Source organism: Camelus ferus, chromosome 19 (assembly GCF_009834535.1).
Source record: "Camelus ferus isolate YT-003-E chromosome 19, BCGSAC_Cfer_1.0, whole genome shotgun sequence".
Taxonomy (NCBI): Eukaryota; Metazoa; Chordata; class Mammalia; order Artiodactyla; family Camelidae; genus Camelus; species Camelus ferus.
The window spans coordinates 3,138,867-3,158,598 of NC_045714.1; the positions used below are offsets into that span (position 1 = coordinate 3,138,867).

At 39.0% G+C, this 19,732-nt stretch overlaps 1 long non-coding RNA gene across 1 annotated transcript; it reads right to left on the reverse strand.

The window, feature by feature from the left end:
• Positions 1-10,311: 10,311 nt before the first annotated feature.
• LOC116657774 lies at positions 10,312-19,179 on the reverse strand. The gene is made up of 3 exons (XR_004312908.1): positions 19,170-19,179; positions 13,467-13,469; positions 10,312-10,652 (listed from the first exon to the last, which is right to left on the reverse strand). It is a non-coding gene; the product is annotated as an uncharacterized LOC116657774 (long non-coding RNA).
• Between the last annotated feature and the right edge of the window lie 553 nt (positions 19,180-19,732).

Below are 19,732 nucleotides of genomic sequence, written 5' to 3' on the forward strand. Positions count from 1 at the left end.
AGTGCTACAGGGTCTCAGCTCGCGTGGGATTCGCCCAAGTTTTTGCTTCCACCAGGTGTGGGTACAAAATCTACCCTAAGCCCAATAAAGCATACCCTTCAAACTAGGTTCTCACCGGTAGCGCACATCCTCCGTGCAGGACCCAGTCACTGAGCAACGCGAAGACCCGAAGGCTCCAGGATTATCTGCCGCCCGAAACTGGAGGCAAGGGAGCGGGCGAACAATGAGGAAGAGCTGCACATGCGCAGAAGGAGCTGCGGAGGACCGGGTTGTGGGACTCTCCTGGTAATCCATCAAATTCAGTACTCCGTTTCCCATAAGCCTCCGCATTCGCTTTCTCAGGGAATGTCAGAAAGAGTTCTTGCCTTATTCAGTGAGTTGAATGATTTCTCCACCTCCACCCAAACCTGAATTTCAAAAGTAATACATCGAAACTGTAGATAGAAGGGCAAATAAACATATATCAAAGGGAGATTTGATCAAAGGAGAGCACTCAATCTCCTCTCCCAGGAATGACCATGTTAGGTGATATTTTTATTAAAATAGGACCTTAAAAGTTCAAGGTGTTCTTTTGATCTTGTCATTAAATATGTGGTTAATAATTTTCCTATCATTTTTACCTTTTTATTTTGAAATTTTTCAAACTTACAGAAACTTGCAGGAATGATTCATTTTAAATATTTTTAAATTTAATTTTATTTTTATTGAAGTATAGTGGGTTTACAATGATCAAATTCAGGAAAGTGAACACTGATATAACATTATTATCAAATATGTAGACCATATTCAAATTTCATCTATTGTCCCAATAATGATCTTTATAACTTTTTTTTTCTGATCCAGCATCCAATTCAGAGTCATTTGTCACATCCAATTGTCGTATCATGTAGACCCCTTTTCCTCTTGTTCCTCAGCCTTTTTTGTCTTTTACGACATTGGTAATTTTGAAGAGAACACGACGTGTGAAGCATGTTCCTTTGAGTTTGTCTGATTCCTTATAATTAAATTCAGGTTACACATTTCTCGGCACAACATAAGGGATGTTATATTCTTAGTAAATGATACCAGATTAGTTCCATACACGTGATGTCAGTTTGTCCCATTTTTGGCAATATTAACTTAGATTCCACGACAATGTGCGGGTCAATATGCTTTCACAGCATTTTTTTTTTCTTAGGCCAATACTAGGTAATAGGAAATAAGTTCCATTCACAATAGCATTCAGTATCTAGGACTAGGTTAACAAGATGTGGGCAGAACTTACACACAAGAAACTATTACATTAAAGACGGGTGACATTAAAAATGTGGAGAGACATGAACAGTCTTCCTAAATGGGGAGACCACATTCTTCAACAAAATTCCAATAAAAAAGTTCAGTAAATTGAGTGATGCAGTTTCTTCCTTTACTTTTGTTTGTCTTTGGGGGGGGGGGGGTTAGGTCTATTTATTTATTTATTATTAGTATTTTTTAATGGAGGTACAGGTGATTGAACCCAGAACTCTGTGCATGCTAAGCATGTGCTCTACCACTTGAGCTATATCCTCCCCACTTCCTTTATTTTTAATATAATTATGTTTTACTTGATAGAGCACATCTAAATTTTATCTGGAAGGACAAACAAAACAAAACAAAACAAAAAAACTCCAACCCTAGGAAAATAGCCAGGACTTCAAAAAAAAAAAAAATCAGAGTACCTATATTTCCTATCAGTCATGAATATGTATATTAATATAATATTCAAAAAGTTGCCTCTGGCTCATTAGATGAACAGGTACCCAAGAGTTCCTAAGAATTTAGAGTCTGATAAAGATGGGGGGAGGGAAGATAGTCAAGAAATCACGTTAAGAAACTACAGGCAGCATTCGGAAAGGGGGAGACTATGTCTCTCAACACTTACCCTTAATAACAAATTTCCCATAGATTCTTGATTTAACATTTTAATAGTTAAAACACCAAGTACCTAGAGGAAAATAGAAAAGAATTTAATCTCTGGGTAGGGGTGGTGGGCTGTCAAACCAATAAAAGAAATGACTACTGAATTTTACTCTAGGAAAATTTAAAATCTTAATTTCAGAAGAAAAAAAAAAGAGGCAAAAATATATTGGAAAATATTTGTTAAGTATATGAAAGAATGGTTTACTGACTTTATTTAATTATCTTACACATTTGTAAGAAGATCACACTACAATAAAAATGATCTATGGATATGAAGGGAAAAGCAATAAAAAGGAAAATGCAAATGAAGGATAAATACGTGAAAGCAGCCCATGGACTACAAATTAAAAAATGCAAATGTTTAAATACATTTTTTGGCCTTTACTGTTGGCAAAGATTACAGAGAAATGATATCCAGGGAGGCATAAAGTCTGGGGAAATGTTTATTCTCATAAATTTCTATTTGGAATATAATTTATAAAACAATTTGGAGGCCACTCTATACCAAGATTTAAAAATAGCCTGCACTTTGATGGAGCAATTCTATTATTAGAAATATGACACAAGGAAATAAATGTCCAAAGATACATGTATAAGTATATTTCTTAAAGTTTATGTTAACAGCAACACGTTGTCAAAAATCTAAAGGTAAAAAAAAAAGAAATGAGATTGTAGGAACCAGAAGGTGGCATATTAGGTAACTATTAAAAAAGCTATAATGCAGAGTCGTATTAATTGACATGGGGGGGTTACAATATATTTTTAAATAAAATTCTCTTTACACAAGAATATAAGGCAAAGGCATTAATTTTTTTTTTTGGTAAGAATCATACATGTCTCCTAAGAGTATAAAAACAAATGTGGAAATCAAATACATTTGGAGCAAAATTGAACCAAAAAAAGAAAATTATTTTACTCGTGTATAGAATAGAGCAGTGTATGCAAGGACTCTGTTTCTATAGACCTGGAAAAATTCAAAACCTGCGTCATTCAATGCTAATATCCCCACAGGAACAGACAAAGAATAGGAAGAATGCATTCTCAGGGAGCATGAATTTACATCCATTGTGGAAGTATCGGCTCCAGTGCTGTGTTTTTAATAATGCCTCAGCATTAGCTCTGATGTTGTATTGAGTGTTCTCCAGTAAATTAACTGCACAGTGCATTATGGTGTTTGTTTAAGTGTCTTTGTAGTATATTACAACATCTAATTTCCACTTCAAAGTAATTGGTCTTCATGAATTTTTAAGCCCCTGAAGAGCCCTGTTTAATGAATATTTGGATGAAACTAGTGTAGTAATTAAAAGATTAAAAATTTTCATAATACTGAATGTTAAAATAACTGCCAAAGTTACAAAGCCATTCAAAATATTCTAAAGCATTAGTAACAGCATGCTCATTCAAGGACACTAGCAATCCTGGCTTGACTGTGAAATGGGTACATTTCAGTTTATCTGCTAAGGTGATACAGCCAAATCTCAACAACATAAACACAGCTCACAATTAGTGCTCTTTCCTGCTTATAAGTTACGTGGTTCCTTACAATTTGTAGAAACTTTGGAAGACTTGAATTATGTTGAAATTTGTATCTAATATGAGACATTACTACACTTAATGTAGGTTCCTTATAGATTTCCATTATCAATCATATTAGGAAATTCCTTCCATTCCTAGTTTGTTAAGGATTTTAAAAATTGTGAATTTTTAAAATGATGAGAAGATTTTGAACTTAACATATGCATTTTGTATATTTTTTGTATATATATATATATATATTTTTATTGACGCATAGTCAGTTTACAATGTTGTGTCAATTTCTGGTGTACAGCACAGTGCTTCAGTCACACATGAACATATGCATATGTTCGTTTCATATTCTTTTTCACCGTAAGTTACTACAAGATATTTAATGTACTTCCCTTTGCTATACAGTAAGAACTTGTTTATCTATTTTATGTATATTAGTTAGTATCTGCAAATCTCCAACTCCTAATTTATCCCTTCCCACCCCCTTCCCCCATAAGCATAAGTCTGTTTTCTATGTCTGTGAGTCTGTTTCTGTTTCATAAATAAGTTGGTCTTTTTTTTCAGATTCCATATATAAGTGATATCATATGCCATCACATTTTGAATAGCAAAGTGTAAAGCTTTTCCTTCCTAATCTCATTTGATCCTCACACCACCACCTTCATTTTTCAAAAGAGGAAACAGAATCACACAAATTATCGTTCAAGGTCAGATATCATCTCAGTGGCAGTTCTGGGATTTGAAGCCACGGGGCACATTTGGTTCCACAAACCACACAAGCTCTGCAGATCACCGCTTAACATGGGCCTCATCAGAGAAACAAACAAACAAAAAAGGTCAAGGATCTTTCCAGCTGCCTTCAAATACTTTACTATCAGGCACTCCGCATTTATGGAGTCAATCCTGGTATTTCTCTACTTTTAAAATTTATGAAATCTAACACCCTTATGGAGAAGTGTGTAAAACAAATGTGCAGCTGACCAAATTACTGTGACAGGAAAACAAGTATAACCACACCCACGTCAGGAAATATAGTTCTTGATCGTTTCCATGATCACAACCAATTTACAGCGTATACTTTCTGAGAGACAGAAAATCCTGAAATCAGCAGCAGAAATGTGAACTATCATGTACAAGGAAACAACAATGTAATTTGCAGCTGACTTTTAGAAAACAATGGAGGCCAGAGGCAGTGGGATGATACTTTCAAAGTGCTCAAAGAAAAAAAAAAATCCTGTCCACCAAGATTCATATTATTTCTGGGAAGTATTCAGACATTCTAGATTATTGCTCTCCCCTGACTTATTTTTTTTTTCTTTTACCCTGAGTCTTCTAGGTAATAAATAACAGTACTTTCCTTATTTTACATTTGTCTTAATTTTAATGTTCTTTTAAATCCAATCTGCATTTTTCTGAATTCTTCAGAGACTTCCCATTTTACTATATCTTTCCTTGTATTACTCTATTTATACCATCTATTGATTCTTCATTTTATCAGTATGTGTTCATAGCCAGCAGTTCTACTTTATTTTTTTTATTTTTAATTTTTTAGCATTTTTTATTGAGTTATAGTCATTTAACAATGTTGTGTCAAATTCCAGTGTAGAGAACAATTTTTCAGTTATACATGAACATGCATATATTCATTGTCACTTTTCTTTTCGCTGTGCAGTTCTACTTTATTTTAAAAATTACTTCCTCATTCTATTTCACGTTAGCAATATCTTATCCATCAGCCTGAGACTAGAGTAGCATTATCCATAGTTAGTATGCAGGCAAGTAACAGGATACTATATACTAATCACGTACATTATATCCCCAGGACATGAGGGTTTTTCTCCACAGCCTCGCCAACGTTTACTTGTTGTCTTTTTTTATAATAACAATTCTAACAGGTGTGATGTGATAACTCATTGTGGTTTTGATTTGCATTTCCCTGATGATTAGTGATGTTGAGCATCTTTTCATGTACCTGTTGGCCATCTGTATGTCTTCTTTGGAAAAATGTCTATTCAGATCCTCTGCCAATTTTTAAATCAGGTTGCTTATTTTGGTGTTAACTATGAGTTCTTTCTATATTTTGGATATCAGCCCCCGTATTGGCTATATCGTTTGCAAGTAACGTCTCCCATTGCCGACAGTTTCTTTTGCCATGTGAATACTTTTAAGTTCAATGTAATTCCATTTGTTTGCTTTTGTTTCTCTTGCCTGAGAAGACATATCCAAAAAAATATTACTGAGACCAATGTCAAAGAGCTTACTGTCTGTTTTTCTTCTAGAAGTTTTATGGTTTCAGGTCTTACATTTAAGTCTTTATTCCATTTTGAATGTATTTGTGTGCATGGTGTGAGAGTACTCGTTTGATTCTTCTGTGTGTAGCTGTCCAATTTTCCCAGCATCACTTATTAAAGAGGTTATCTTTTCCCCATTCTATATTCTTGCCTCCTTTGTTGTAGATTAATTGCCCATGTAAGTGTTGGTTCACTTCTGGGCTCTCTATTCTGTTCCATTGTTTGTTTCTGCACCAGTACAATACTGTTTCAGTTACTGTAGCTTTGTAATATTAAACTCAGGGAGCGTGATAACTCCAGCTCTCCAGGATCAGTAAGTGGGTCTGACCCAGGCTCCCTTCAGATCCCTTCTTCTGCCCTGGGTCCTGGAGTGTGTGGAATTTTGTACATGCCCTTTAAGAGTAGAGTCTCTGTTTCCCACAGCCCTCTGGCTCACCGGGAAGTAAGCCTCACTGGCCTTCAAAGCTAAACATTCTCGGGGTTCAGCTTCCCAGTGCAGGGCCCCTGGGCTGGTGAGCCTGATGTGGGGCTCAGACCTTTCACTCTGTAACTGTGATTGTCCTCCTGTTGTGGGCCATGCACCTCGGGGTACAGGTCTGGACTGTACCATGTCTCTGCCCCTCCACTCATCGTGGTTCCTTCTTAATATCTTTAGTCATAGAAGACTGTTTCTGCTAGTCTTTTTGTCTTTCTCTTCAATAGCTGCTGTTTAAATAGTCGTAATTTTTGGTGTGCCTGTGGGAGGAGGTGAGCTCAAGGTCTCCCTACTCCGCCATCTTGGCCATTCCTCAGTGGTGGAGAGTCTTATATATACTTTATATTTTTCTAATTTGTTTTATCTCACGAAGCAGAACCCAAACTTTTCTAACAACTGAATAAATCCAAATAAAAAGATCAATGATAAAACTTAAGTATCAGATTAGCCAAAGTATAAAATATTGGCAGAACCCAGGGCTGAAGAAACAGTGATAGCCATGATACATACATGTACTAGAGTTTAGAATTCAAAACGACAACTTACTTGAGTTTTATGCTTTAACATGTGCCAAATACATAATTGAGATTCCTCTTTGAAAGAGTAATTCTGAGACTTTAAGCATAGTATACTGGTGATTAAATTCACAGATCTATATACGAGTTAGGGGACCACTCTTAACATTAACAAATGGACGCAGTGCAAATTCCTTGTAATAAATCAATGGAAGAAGTCTCGTATGGCAATTTTAATATTCAGGAAGCATTAAAATCAGTGTATCATTTATAGTGAATCATGTATTAACTCATTAAAATCTGTGGCTACAAGAATAACTTGAGTGTAAAACTCTTTATTGAGTATAGTTTTTTAGTGTAAAACTTTTAACAGGTAATTCTTAGAGAAATTATTCAATTCAAAGAATGATGTTAGTGCCTTATTGATAATTTTTAAAAATACTCAGTTCCTTATTTAAAACAATGCTTTTAAGTGACAGCTTCTATATATATATCCAGAACTTACTGCCCCCATGTGTATTGATGGGAAGGAGTCAACAGCCAGAAAAACTAGATCGTGCTGGTTCAAGTCCACAGCTATAGGAGTTTAAAGTCATACGAAAGCCTACCTCTCTACAAGATGCTTGAAATCTTCTTGCTCAAATTCTCCACTTACGTCCTGGGGCTAGTGCATATCTAGACCAAAGCTTTGTTGTTAAGGCTAAGGGTAAAGTGTATAAAGAGTAAAGTGCTTAACAGAAGGTCTTCAATAAATTAGGTGGTTGTATAATGTACTGCTCTGGCCAGGATACCTTTGAGACCAAATGGGGGCCCAAATAAGAATGTCGCCAATCAGCATGAACTTTCATTGCCTTGGTTAAATCAGAATATATGGTAACCCTACCAATAAATGGTAGTTCAGGGAAAGAAGTTCATGAGAGACAGAAACTGGGAGGGACAGAGAGAGACTAAGCAGACCATCACAATTTCTGCCTCTATAATTACAGTGATGGAGAATTTGGTGGCAACTGTCAAGATCTCCAGCCCTGGGTTCAAAGAACTTTTGAGATATAGCCCATCAGTACTCCAACTGTCTGGCCATGTGATCTAGGAAAAATAATGTTTGGATTTCTTACTCATTAAAATGAGATAACAATTGTATTTACACCAGTGGGATTTCAAGACACTAAAACAAAATAATTCATGCTAGTACAATGGATGGGTGGTAGGAGACTCTCAATAATGTGGGGTTTTGGGGGGCACATTAAAAGCTAGGCACTGGAACAAAAGGCTTTGTATAGAAGGATAAAAGGTACAGTCCCTCCTCCATGAACAGTCTTGGGAGAGAGAATAACATATTAAAAAAAAAAAAAAAAAGAACTGTGCAGCATGAAGTGTGAAAAATAAGTGGGTGTAGGGAATTAGTGGTTGATGAGTCTGGCTAAGCAAAAATGTGAGGAAGGCAGAGGCTTAGAAATCTGAACTTTGCCCAGGATTATGCCCTTGAAGGGAGTGCCAAGGAGCCCTGTCTTCCAGAGTCAGACAGACTGGAGGGTGAAGCCCTGTGCTGCCCCCTCACTGCTATGCGACCTTGGGCAAATTACTTAATTCTTGAATTCCCCCTCTCCTCATCTCCCCCAAAATAATAATAATTTCCTTAGAGGGCGACTGTGTCAGGAAATGAGATCATGAGTATGGAAAGGCTTAGCACCTGCTGGGTTCTCAGCGTCCTCCTGCAGCGGTTAACATTGTGCAAAAATGCCGCCGTCTTTACTTTCTGTAAAACCCGACTCTATCGGCTCGACCACCAATGATGGTAGGAAACGTGTATTGATACCACTTTAAGGTAATTCCACATCTTTGCCTGTGAGACAGACTCTTCTGAAGTTATCAGTTGATTGAGAATGAGGTTCTGGTGTCAGATTTCACAGATGCTGTCAGGCACGTTCTCTCCCCTCCAGTCCTTTCCTCCCATTTTGCCTCAGAGTTAAGTGCTCCCTGCATGACGGCTAAGTGAGACGTGAAGGTGCAGGGGAACGGCTCAGGGCTGGTGCTGCCCGTTCGGGCTACTCTAACAAAGCGTCATAGACTCAGTGCCTTATAAACAACAAACACGTCTCCCAGTTGCAGAGGCTGGAAAGTCCAAGATCAAGGTGCTGGCAGATTCAGTGTCCAGGGTCCAGGTCTGGCTGGCCTCTGCCTGGGGCATCTCACCCAGTTTGGGCTTTGCTTTTGGCTTCTGTCCTGCTGTGGCATTTGGTCACTCCGGCTTTTGGGTACAAGTGCGCATCTGGACCTGACATCCCCTTCCCGGCCTCTGGTCCGTGCATCTACCCTCTATGCTCATCTCACCCCAGCCCAGGCCATTTTCAGCCTCTGGTCCTCTGCGTGTTTCCCCTACTGCTATAACAAATCCCTACAAACATAGTGGTTTGAAACAACACAGATCTATTACCTTACAGTTCTGCAGGTCCCAAGTCTGAAATGGGTCTACAGGGTGAAAAACCAAGGTATTGACAAGACTGCATTCCTTCTGAAGGCTCCAGGGGGAACCTCTTTCCTTACCTTGTCCAGCTTCCAGAGGTTGCTTACCATTCCTGGGCTCTTGGTTTCTTTTCATCACCTGACGCTCCTGCCTCCTTCTCATAAGGGCCTTTCGATTATATCAAGTCCACCTGGACAATTCAGAATACTCTCCCCATCTTAAGATCCCTAGCTTAATCATACCTGAAGAATCCCTTGTGCTACATAAGGTAACATACTCACAGGTTCTCGGACTTAGGATGTGGACATCTGGGCGGGCGGGGAGGGAGCAGTGGTCATTATCCTGTGTATCACACCCTCCCATCATTCCCAGCCCCTGTCTGGGGCAAGTAGCACATGCTGGATTCTTCCCTGTGACTGATGGGCCATGGGAAACTGGAGGTGCTATTTAACATCATCTCCCTCCCAAAAGCAGGTAACTGCCTCTCGTCCTCCATGTAGCTAGCTGCTCATGTCGGGGAGGGGCACCGGGTGAGACGCCCTCCATCACAAGATTCAGGTGGGAAGTGTGCCAAGTGGCATGTGTATTATATAACACCACGATTGGGGTACAGAGTGGGCATGGGTAAGAGGGCTGGGGAATTTCCAGCCTAAGCTATGTCCAGGCCATCCTGCATCCCTTTATCCTTCCTATTCCCACTATACTTGGGACCAGAAGGGCCGAGTCCTGCAGGCAGTGATTGGCCTTGATTGGGAAATGAGAAGATTCTGGGTTGTGGTCTGGGCGCTATAAAAGCAGGCTCAGGTGTATGCCCGCTTTGCTGGCCGTGCTGGGGCTGACCTCTCTGGGAGGGTGAGTTCATGCTCTGTTCCACTGGGAGGCAGAGGAAGTTTTGTTCAGGGCAAGTCTGGGAAATAGAGCTGCATGCTCTGGCACATGGGGAGCGGTCCCGTGTATCTGAAATCCCAGCTGCTGCAGCAGCACATGTGGGCTCCTTGCAGGGTTCAGAAAAAGAGGAGAAACTTCAGGCGGAGGTTGGGAGGCTGTCATGTGTTCCTGATTTCCTCTATGTATTTGGTTGAGGTGGTCGTGATTTGGGGTGGGGATGGGGGGGTTTGGGTCCTTGGTCTCACACACTTCTGCCTTCAATTTTAAGGTGTGACTTCTCTGGAGTCTACTTTGCCCTGAGAACAGAAGGAGGAGGAGGAAAAACATGGCCCTTTCGTTCCTAAAGGTGATATCACAGGTAAGCTGCTAACTTCTGAGTTCCCTCCTAAAATACTAATTTACAGGCCTAATACCATTCGGCTGTTTGGAGCCGTCAGGGAGAATCTGTTCCGGGCCTCTCCCCGGCTCCTGGTGGTTGCAGGCAGTCTTAGGCGTTCCTTGGCTTGTCGGTGCATCACCCTGGCCTCTGCCCGTATCCTCACATTGTGTCCTCCCTGTGTCTCTTCACATAATTGTCCCTCGGTGCATGTCTGCCTCTGTGTCCAGATTGCCCCTTTATAAGTCATATTGGATTAGGGCCCACCCTAATCTCATTTCAACCTGATTACTTCTGCATAAACCCTATTTTCAAGTAAGGTCACATTCTGAGGCCCTGGGGGTTAGGACTTCAATGCATCTTTTTCTGGGAACCATTATGAATCCACAACACACTGAAAAAAAATTATCAAACCTTACTTCTTCTAGGAGAGAAGTTTCCATTTCCATTGTGGTCACTGGTCATTTAATTTTCCAAGTCCAAATTGATAAGTTTGTATCTGCCTTCGTTTTTGAAGGAGATCTGCACTGCATATAGAAGAACTCCAGGTGTATGGCCTCAACCAAACGCCCAGTCACCCCATCCGCCACTCTGGCTGGAATCCCACTTTCTTACCAGCCCTGTGTGACCTCCATCACTTCTACTCGCCTCATATCCCAACAGCTGTTCTAACCAGTCTGGCCCTGTGCAGGCAGTCCCAGTGTCAGCCAGTGACCCCAGGGGAATTTTCATGCAGCTGTTTAGGATTTCCTCTTGAGCACCCTGCCCTCCAAATCCCAGCTATGTTGGAAGCTTCAAACTCTGATATGCAAGATCACTGCTGTCTACTTGGGTTCTTTGTCCTGGCCCTGTGGCTCTAGAAATACCATCAAAGAGAATGCCAGGATGACACGTGCTTTTCTTCTGTCAAGGAGTCCAACCCTGAACAGGTTGCTTTCCAGTGTGTATTAACAGCGGCTTGAAACAGTTACCTATTTTTTTTTTTTTTTTGCCCTTCAACCACAGCAAGAGGGTAACGCAGAGCAACTACTCCATCATGGCTAGAACCAAAGGCATCTGTCCTTTCACTTAAAATACAGTTCAAATTGACTTCATTTTTGAAAGTCTTCCTTGACGCCTCAGCCCCTATAATCTCCATCTTTATCAATCCACGCTGTATGGCATTTAACAAGTGATTGTGTTAGAGTTCTCCAGAGAAACAGAACAGGATGTATTATCTATCTGTATACACAGATATGGTGACTTATAATAAGGAACTGAGTCACGTGATTATGAAGACCGAGAAGCCCCAAGGTCTGTAGTCAACAAGCTAGAGACCCAGAAGAGCCAAGTCTAAAAGGCTGAGAACCAGGAGAGCCGATGGAGTAAGTTCTAGTCTCAGGTCGGGCAGGCTTGAGACTCAAGAAGAGTGGTGTTTCAGTTCAAGTTCAAAGGCAGGAAAAGACCAATGTCCCAGCCCAACGTTCAGGTAGGAGGAGTGTCCTTATTACCCACCCTGGGTGGGATCTGAGTTGGAGGCCTCCAGGCATAAAGCCCACAGATGGTAGCTTCGCTCACTGACTCCTCAGCCAAACACATACACCAAATGTGTTTCTTTAGCTGTTACTTTTTCACGAAGAGAGGTAATTTTGCCTTCCCAACCAAACTCTCCAAGGACAAAATGTATTTCTTACAGTTTCCATTGTGTGTACCTGTGTGTATGTGTGTGTGTCTGCTGCACTATTTGGACCACTTGAAAGATACCTACCAAGGGCCACATGAAAGCATGTACACAAATTAAGTATAAATTGTTATTTCAGGAGTCAGTGAAATTTAGAGATGTGGCTGTGGTCTTTTCTCCAGACCAGTGGGTTCACCTGAGCCCTGAAGAGAGACAATTGTATATGGACGTGATGCTGGATAACTGTGATTACCTTGTGTCTTTGGGTAAGGAGATCCTTCCTTCTTGGTTTAAAACTGCCCATGGTGGAATTCTTCCTTCTGTGGGAATATCTGGAAAGCCCCTGAAAACGCTTGGCTGAATTTCAACCCCATATTCCTCAGTAACGTTCCAGTGCTGTGTGATGTTAGGAAAGGGCATTTTCACCTTGGGATGACTGAAGCTTCATTTTATTCCCCATCATCTTTCAAACCATCACACTTTCCTTGAAAACCATACCTCTCAGGCTACTGTATGTCTAAGTAAGAGGTGGGGACTGTTAAAAATGTAGATGGTCTCTCTCTTTTTTTTTTTTTTTAATGGAACAGCTCCTGAGATATTTTTGAGACCCCACACCAAAAGTGTGGGTCTAAATTCTGTAATAACCACAGCATGGTCAAGGTCATTTATTTTTCTCAGGACACTGGACTTATAAGGCAGAAGTAATATCCTCTTTGAAGCGAGGGAAGGAGCCCTGGATGGTGGGGAGAGAGATGACAAGTGCGCCGTGCCCAGGTAACTGACAAGTAACAAGTCAATGGGAGCTGTCACACCCCAACTGGTCAGAGTAACGTGGACCCCTGAGGTGACAGGAGAGGAGCTCCCCCGTGGGCTTCCAAAGAAACCTGATTTTTACTCCACATTCATCTGTCTCCCTGTACTCTATCTGCTGTACCTCCAGTCTTAGACTAAATGGCATGCTGGTAAGATTTTGAAATTTAAATGGGTATATGAAGGGATAGAAGTATGAATAGCTGAACTGGTCAAATAATTTAGCAATGATTAGAATGAATGAATCAATGAATAGGTTAGCTCAGAAAAGGATCATGAAAAGCTCCCCTCCCACCCCCTTTTTTCCCAAGAAAGTTGAGAGGGATTTTCTTCTCTCTAGATTAAGATAACAGGTTGATTAGACATAGAGTAACAAAGCAGAAAAACAATCAAATTTATCATCAAATCAGAGATGACATGCCCATCATTCACAGAGTAGAAATTGCCAGAATGCAAGAGTATCTAGGGACTTCAAAGAAACTGTTATGTTTCAGTGCACAACAGAGAAGGTAGCTCATTTACAGACTCCTGAAAGTCAAAGGACAAAAAGTCAAAAGTCGGCACAGATGATGAAGATTTTGGCTTGAGACATCATTAGATCTGAAGACTGGAATAAAATACCAAGTGCTTCTAAGCCACAGGCATTCTGGACAGTGGGCCTGGAACCCAGGAAGAAAGTTAAAAGGTTTCCTAAGAACTGTTCACAAGAATTCCAAGTAACTCTGGGCTTTCTTACTCTTTAGAAACTTCATAACCTGGCCAAACACCTCTCCCACCCCCAGGTCAGTTCATCTATACGAATGAGGCAACTTTTAAACTTTTTCTTTTATTCCATCAATGTATTTCTCTTTCTTCCTTAGGCTTTCAATCTTTGTGCACTTCTGCATATTCTTCTATCCAGTTGTACTCATATATATATATATATATATACATATATATATATATATATATATATATATTTTACTATTTCCTCCATTATCTTGTGAAGAAAACGAATCTGTTTGCTTTGTTTGGGTGTGTATGTGAGTGTTTACAATAATCCATATACATACTTATTTCAATGAAATCGGGGTACACATACACACCTATTTGAATAAAACTATTTAGACAGTGTGGCTGACAATTTGGTGGGAGGGCTGGAAGTCAGGTACAGAGACTGAGCTGATCCTAATCTTCAGTGTATAGTCTACCACTGTTGTTCTATTCGAGAATCCATCATTTTGTAACCCCTTCATGTGTAACTTATGATTTCATTAATTGTCCTGTCCCGTGACAGCCAGTTAATTATCTTTTCTATGATACTCACACATCTGTTATAAGATACACAGTTGTTTTGTACATAGTATTGTCATTTAAATGGCATGCTGTAAAAACTCTTATCTTTCCATTTATCCCCATTTCTGAGATCTTTACATGTTATATATACATGTTTTACTTTTGAGTGCAATATAGTATTCTATAGGATGTGTCTACCACGTTGAACTTAGGATTCCTTTTTCCTTAATAATGGCTATGTCGCTACAACTCTTTCTGAGCAAAATCTCACATATTCCCTTGACAATATGTGTAATGATTTCTCTGGGTCATAGGGCATAGTATAAACAGTTTCCCAAAATTCCTAGATTGTTTTCCAGATGCCTGTTAATTTCACAGTCTACCAGCATTATTTGGTCCTCTTCCTGTGTCTTACCAATGCCTGGTATTATCTGCATTTTAACTGGTTCCATTTTGATAGTAAGATGTGACCTCTTTGTTTTAATTCTAATTTCTCTAAGTAGTAAGACAAAGCTCCTATGAGATTCTTGTTGTCCACTCAGTATTAAGCTTTTCTGAAGTGTCTCTTTGAATTCTTTGCCCATTTCTCTTTTCTTTCTTTGTGGAAATTGAAGAATTTTCTTTTACATTCTAGATAATAATTTTTTTTTTTGGTTTAAGATATATGAATACTTCTGCTAATCTGTCATTTGTCTGTTGATTCTGAAAGTTTTCTTGGCCAAAAATCCTTAGTTTTGATGTAATCACACCTTTCACATTTTGACATAGCTTTTACTTAGTATCTTTTTGTTGTTGTTTAAGAAGCCCTGCCATCCTAGGTAATACATATACTCTTCTACTAACTTTATAAGTTTAAGATTCATATTTATATCATTAATCTCTCTGGTTTCTACTTTTGTACCTAATGTAAGAGAGCAACCAGCCTCATTTTCCCTGGATACTGACACAGTTTTTACAATACTATCTACCAAACTACCCATCCTGTCTTCACTGATTTGTGATGACATCCTTACCCCATATAGGGCATCTATACCGGTAAGTCATCTTCTGAACTTTTTCTTTTATTCTATTAATGTATTTGTCTTTCTGTATTAGTACATATTCTTCCTATTAGTTTTCTAGGGAGCACACACACTTGGGAGGTACTCCCACTGGTTCTTTTGTTCAGAATCAGTTATCTGTCCACGGAATGGATACTACCATTGATGCTTTGCAGTGTGTCTTAATACTTTCACTTTATACTTAGTACTTTAAAATTGAGTGCCTTTAAACTCTCCCTGCCTTGGTTCTTTTAGTAAAACTCTATTTATTCAGAGTCTGTATTTTCTCATAAATTTGAGAATATTTGTTGGGTTTCAAAAAAGAAAAACACAGCTATTTCAGGATGCCACTGAATGCATAGATTAGTTTGGGAAGAACTGCCATCCTTCACCCCATTGATGAATGCTGCTACACTTCTAGTCAGATGTTGGTTTTGCATTCACTAATATATTTTTTGTTTTCTCTAATGTTTTGGCCATATTTTTAGATTATTTTATGTATAACACATAGATCTTGTCCATATTATGAAATTTCAAGTATATATTATTAATTATAATCACAATGCTGTGCATTAGGCCCCCAGAATTTATCCATGTTATAAACTAAAATTTGCACCCTTTCACCAACATCTCTCATTTCCTCCAGCCCCAGCCGCCCCTGGCAATCACCAGTCTTCTGTTTCCATGAGTTCAACCTTTTTTTTTTTTTTTTTTTGAAGACTCCACATGTAAGTGAGATGACACAGTATTTGCCTTTCTTTGGCTTATTTCACTTAGCATAATGTCCTCTAGGTTCACCCATGTTGTCACAAGTGGCAGGATATCAATTTTTATGGCTGGATAATATTCCATTGTGCATATGCACAACATTTTCTTTATTCACTCATCCATCGATGGACACTTGGGTTGTTTCCCTAACTTGGCTCTTGTGAATAATGCTGCAATGAACATGGGAGTGTTGCTATCCCTTCAAGATACTGATTTCATTTCTTTTGGAATGAAAAAGCCCAGAAGTAGGACTGAAGAATTATATGGTAGTTCTATTTAAAGTTTTTTTTTGAGGTTCCTCAGTCTTTGAAAAGTATTACTTTGAAATTATTACTCCATTGTCTTCTTGACAAAACACTACTGTTGAAGAGTTTAACATCAAATCTGATTCTTAACATTATTGGTAATCTGTACCCTTTCTTTAGGAGCTTTTAGAATTTTCATTTCTATTCTCATATTTTTACGTGGTTTGGGTTTTCCTTTTCTATTTTGTTTGGCAGTCAGTGGGGCTTTTCAATTTGCAGTCTTTTCACTTTAATTCTGGCATATTATTGGGTTATTTCTTGTTTTTAAAGTTTGATTAAAGTGTAATTGACTTAAAACAAATTATGCATATTTAAAGTATACATTTGATAAAGTTTGACAAATACATATAAACCTGGGAAGCCATCCCAGAGTCGAGACATGATGATGATGTAGTAATCATCCCCAGAGGGTTCCTTGTGTCCCTTTTCAGTCCTTCCCTCCTGACCCTCCCATCCTGTCCCCTCATCGCCAAGCAACCACTGATCTGCTTTCTGTTACTCTAGATTGCATTTTCTGGGGTTTTATATAAATAGGATCACACAGTACATACTTTCTGTTTTTGTTTTGGTTTGTCTGGCTTCTTTAACTCAGCATAGTTAGTCTGAGATTTAACTGTGCTGTTGCATATATCAGTGGTTAATTCTTTTATACTGCTGAATAGTATTTCATGGTATGGGCATACAAAATTTGCTTATCCATTCATCTTTTCACAGGCATTTGGGTTATTTCCAGTTTGTCTGTACTTGGAGAATGTCCTTCGTGTAGTTTTAATTATGTGTTTTCACCCTAGGTGAAAACACTGCATTACCTTTGGCAGCTTTGTCAAAAAATCAGTTGTCTATATGCGTGTTCATAACATTCCCTTACTGCTATTTTAATGGCTGTAGAATCTGTAGTTATGTCACTGCTTTCATTCCTGAGATCGGTGCTTGGTGTCTTCTGTTTTCCTGATCAGTCTGGCTAGGTTATCAATTTTAGTGGTCTTCTTAAAGAACTAGCTTTTTGTTTTATTGCTTTTTCTGTACTGATTTCTTGTTTTCTGTTTTGCTGATTTCTGTCTTGTCTTTTATCACTTCCTTTCTTCTGCTCACTTTGGATTAATTTGCTCTCCTTTTGTATTTTCCTTAAGGTGGAAGCTGAGGTCACTGATTGGAGACCTTTCTTCTCTCTAACATAGGCACTTAGTGCTATGGATTTTATCCAAATACTGTTTCAGTGGCATCCCACAAATTCTTAAATATTATGTCTTCATCATCATTCAGTTCAAATACTCTTTAATTTCTCATTTGATCTGATTAATTAAAAGTATATTATTAAGGCACGTCTTCAGCACTTCTTTACCCCTGGACATAGCTGTTGCTCCAAGATCTATCCTGTCTGACATTCGCTCAGCCATTGTAGCTTTCTTTTGACGGGTTGCATGGTTCTCTTTATGATGTGCGTTGGTGTGATTCTCTTCATGTTTCTTATGCTTGGCTTTGTTGGGCTTCTTGGATCTGTGAGTTTATAGTTTCCATGTGTTTGGAAATTTTCTGGCTATCATTTCTTTATTTTTCTTTCTGGTCCTTCCTTCTCCCTCTCGCCTCTCTTTCAGAGATTCTGGTGCCCGTATACTAAGCCATCTGGAGTTGGTAGACCGTCTAACACGTTTCCCCTCATGGGACCTATGTTAAGGGGTGGTGATCCTTCTCTTCTACTCCTCTGACTGTTCTAATTTTTGAGCTATATTTTCCATTTCTTCAGACCTTTTCCTCTGGCTTCTTTAATCAGGTTTTCCATGTTACTCTACTACCTAATTATCTTATTTGTTGTGATGCCTGGATTTAATTTTAATTTTTCTCATATTGTTTTCCCAATAGCATGTCAACCAGCACTGGAGAATTATTATGCCCTTTCTGAGTCTGTGAATGCCTTTAGGCAAAGTTCTCACCATGAGAAACATCGAGAATTGTGTACTTTTGTTCAGCACCATGAATGTGATGACTGCAGCATGGCTTTTAGCTGCATCTCACAACTTACTAGACATCAGCGAATTCACAAGGTAGAGAAAGCCCAGAGATATGATGAAAATGCAAAGGGCTTTAGGCATCACTCCTCATTTACAACGCTCCCAAGAATTTATATTCCAGAGAAACACCTTGAATGTAACCAATGTGGCAAAACCTTCAACAGAGCTTCAAAGCTGATTCAACATCAGAGCACACACAGTGGACTAAAACCACACAAGTGTGATGTGTGTCAGAGGGCCTTCAGGTTTCTTTCATCCTTTATTGTACATCAGAAATTTCATGCTGGCAAGAGACCAAATCTGACTCAGCATCCAAAAACTCATACGCAAAAGAAACTCTTTGCCTGTACATTCTGTGCAAGGGCCTTTCGCAGCTTCTCAGAAAAAATTCAACACCAAAAAACTCATACTAGAAAGAAGTATTACACGTGTAATTACTGCAAAAAGGACTTCAATCCATATTCACAGTTTCTCTTACATCAAAGAGTGCATACTGGAGAGAGGCCCTACAAATGTAATGACTGTGAAAAATCCTTTAAAAGCCAATCGAACCTTAATAAACATCAGAAGATTCATACTGGAGAGAAGCCCTTCTCATGCAATGAATGTGAAAAGACCTTTACTCAGCTCATAGATCTTAATCGTCACCAACAAATCCACGCTGGGGAGAAACTTTACATCTGTAATAACTGTAACAAGACCTTTGTCCGCTTCTCAGATCTAATTCGACACCGAAAGACTCACACCGGAGAGAGACCCTACAAATGTAATGCTTGTGACAAAACCTTTAAACATCAGTCAAATGTTATTAAACACCAGAAAACTCACTCTGAAGAGCGGCCCTATGCATGTGATGAATGTGAGAAGACCTTTCGCTATTGCTCAGACCTTAATCGACATAAAAAAATTCATACTAACGAGAAACCCTATAAATGTAACGAATGTCAAAAGCTTTTTAACAATAGTTCAAATCTTAATAAACACAAGAAAATCCATACTGGAGAGAAACCTTTCGTATGTAATCAATGTGGAAAAGCTTTCAGTCTAAACTCGAAACTTGCTCGACATCAGAAAACTCATGATAAAAAGAAACCCTGAAACTGAGGGAAAGCATTTAGAAATCACTTAGCTTTTCCTAGAAATTGAAAATCTAAGCCAAAGAGATCAATGTGGAAAGGTTTTTTTAGCCAAAGCCCAATTCTTCTCCATGAGTTCATCCTGTATGGAATATTTTGGAAATTTAAATGCATGCTGAAGAAACGGGGAGATGTGATCAGAGATGGACTTTCTGTATTATATTGACTCACTTCTTTGAGTAAAAACAGTTGAACATGTTCAAGCAAAACTTGGAACTGGGTAAGGTAGCTCCTAGGGTGGAAAGCGGGCTAAGA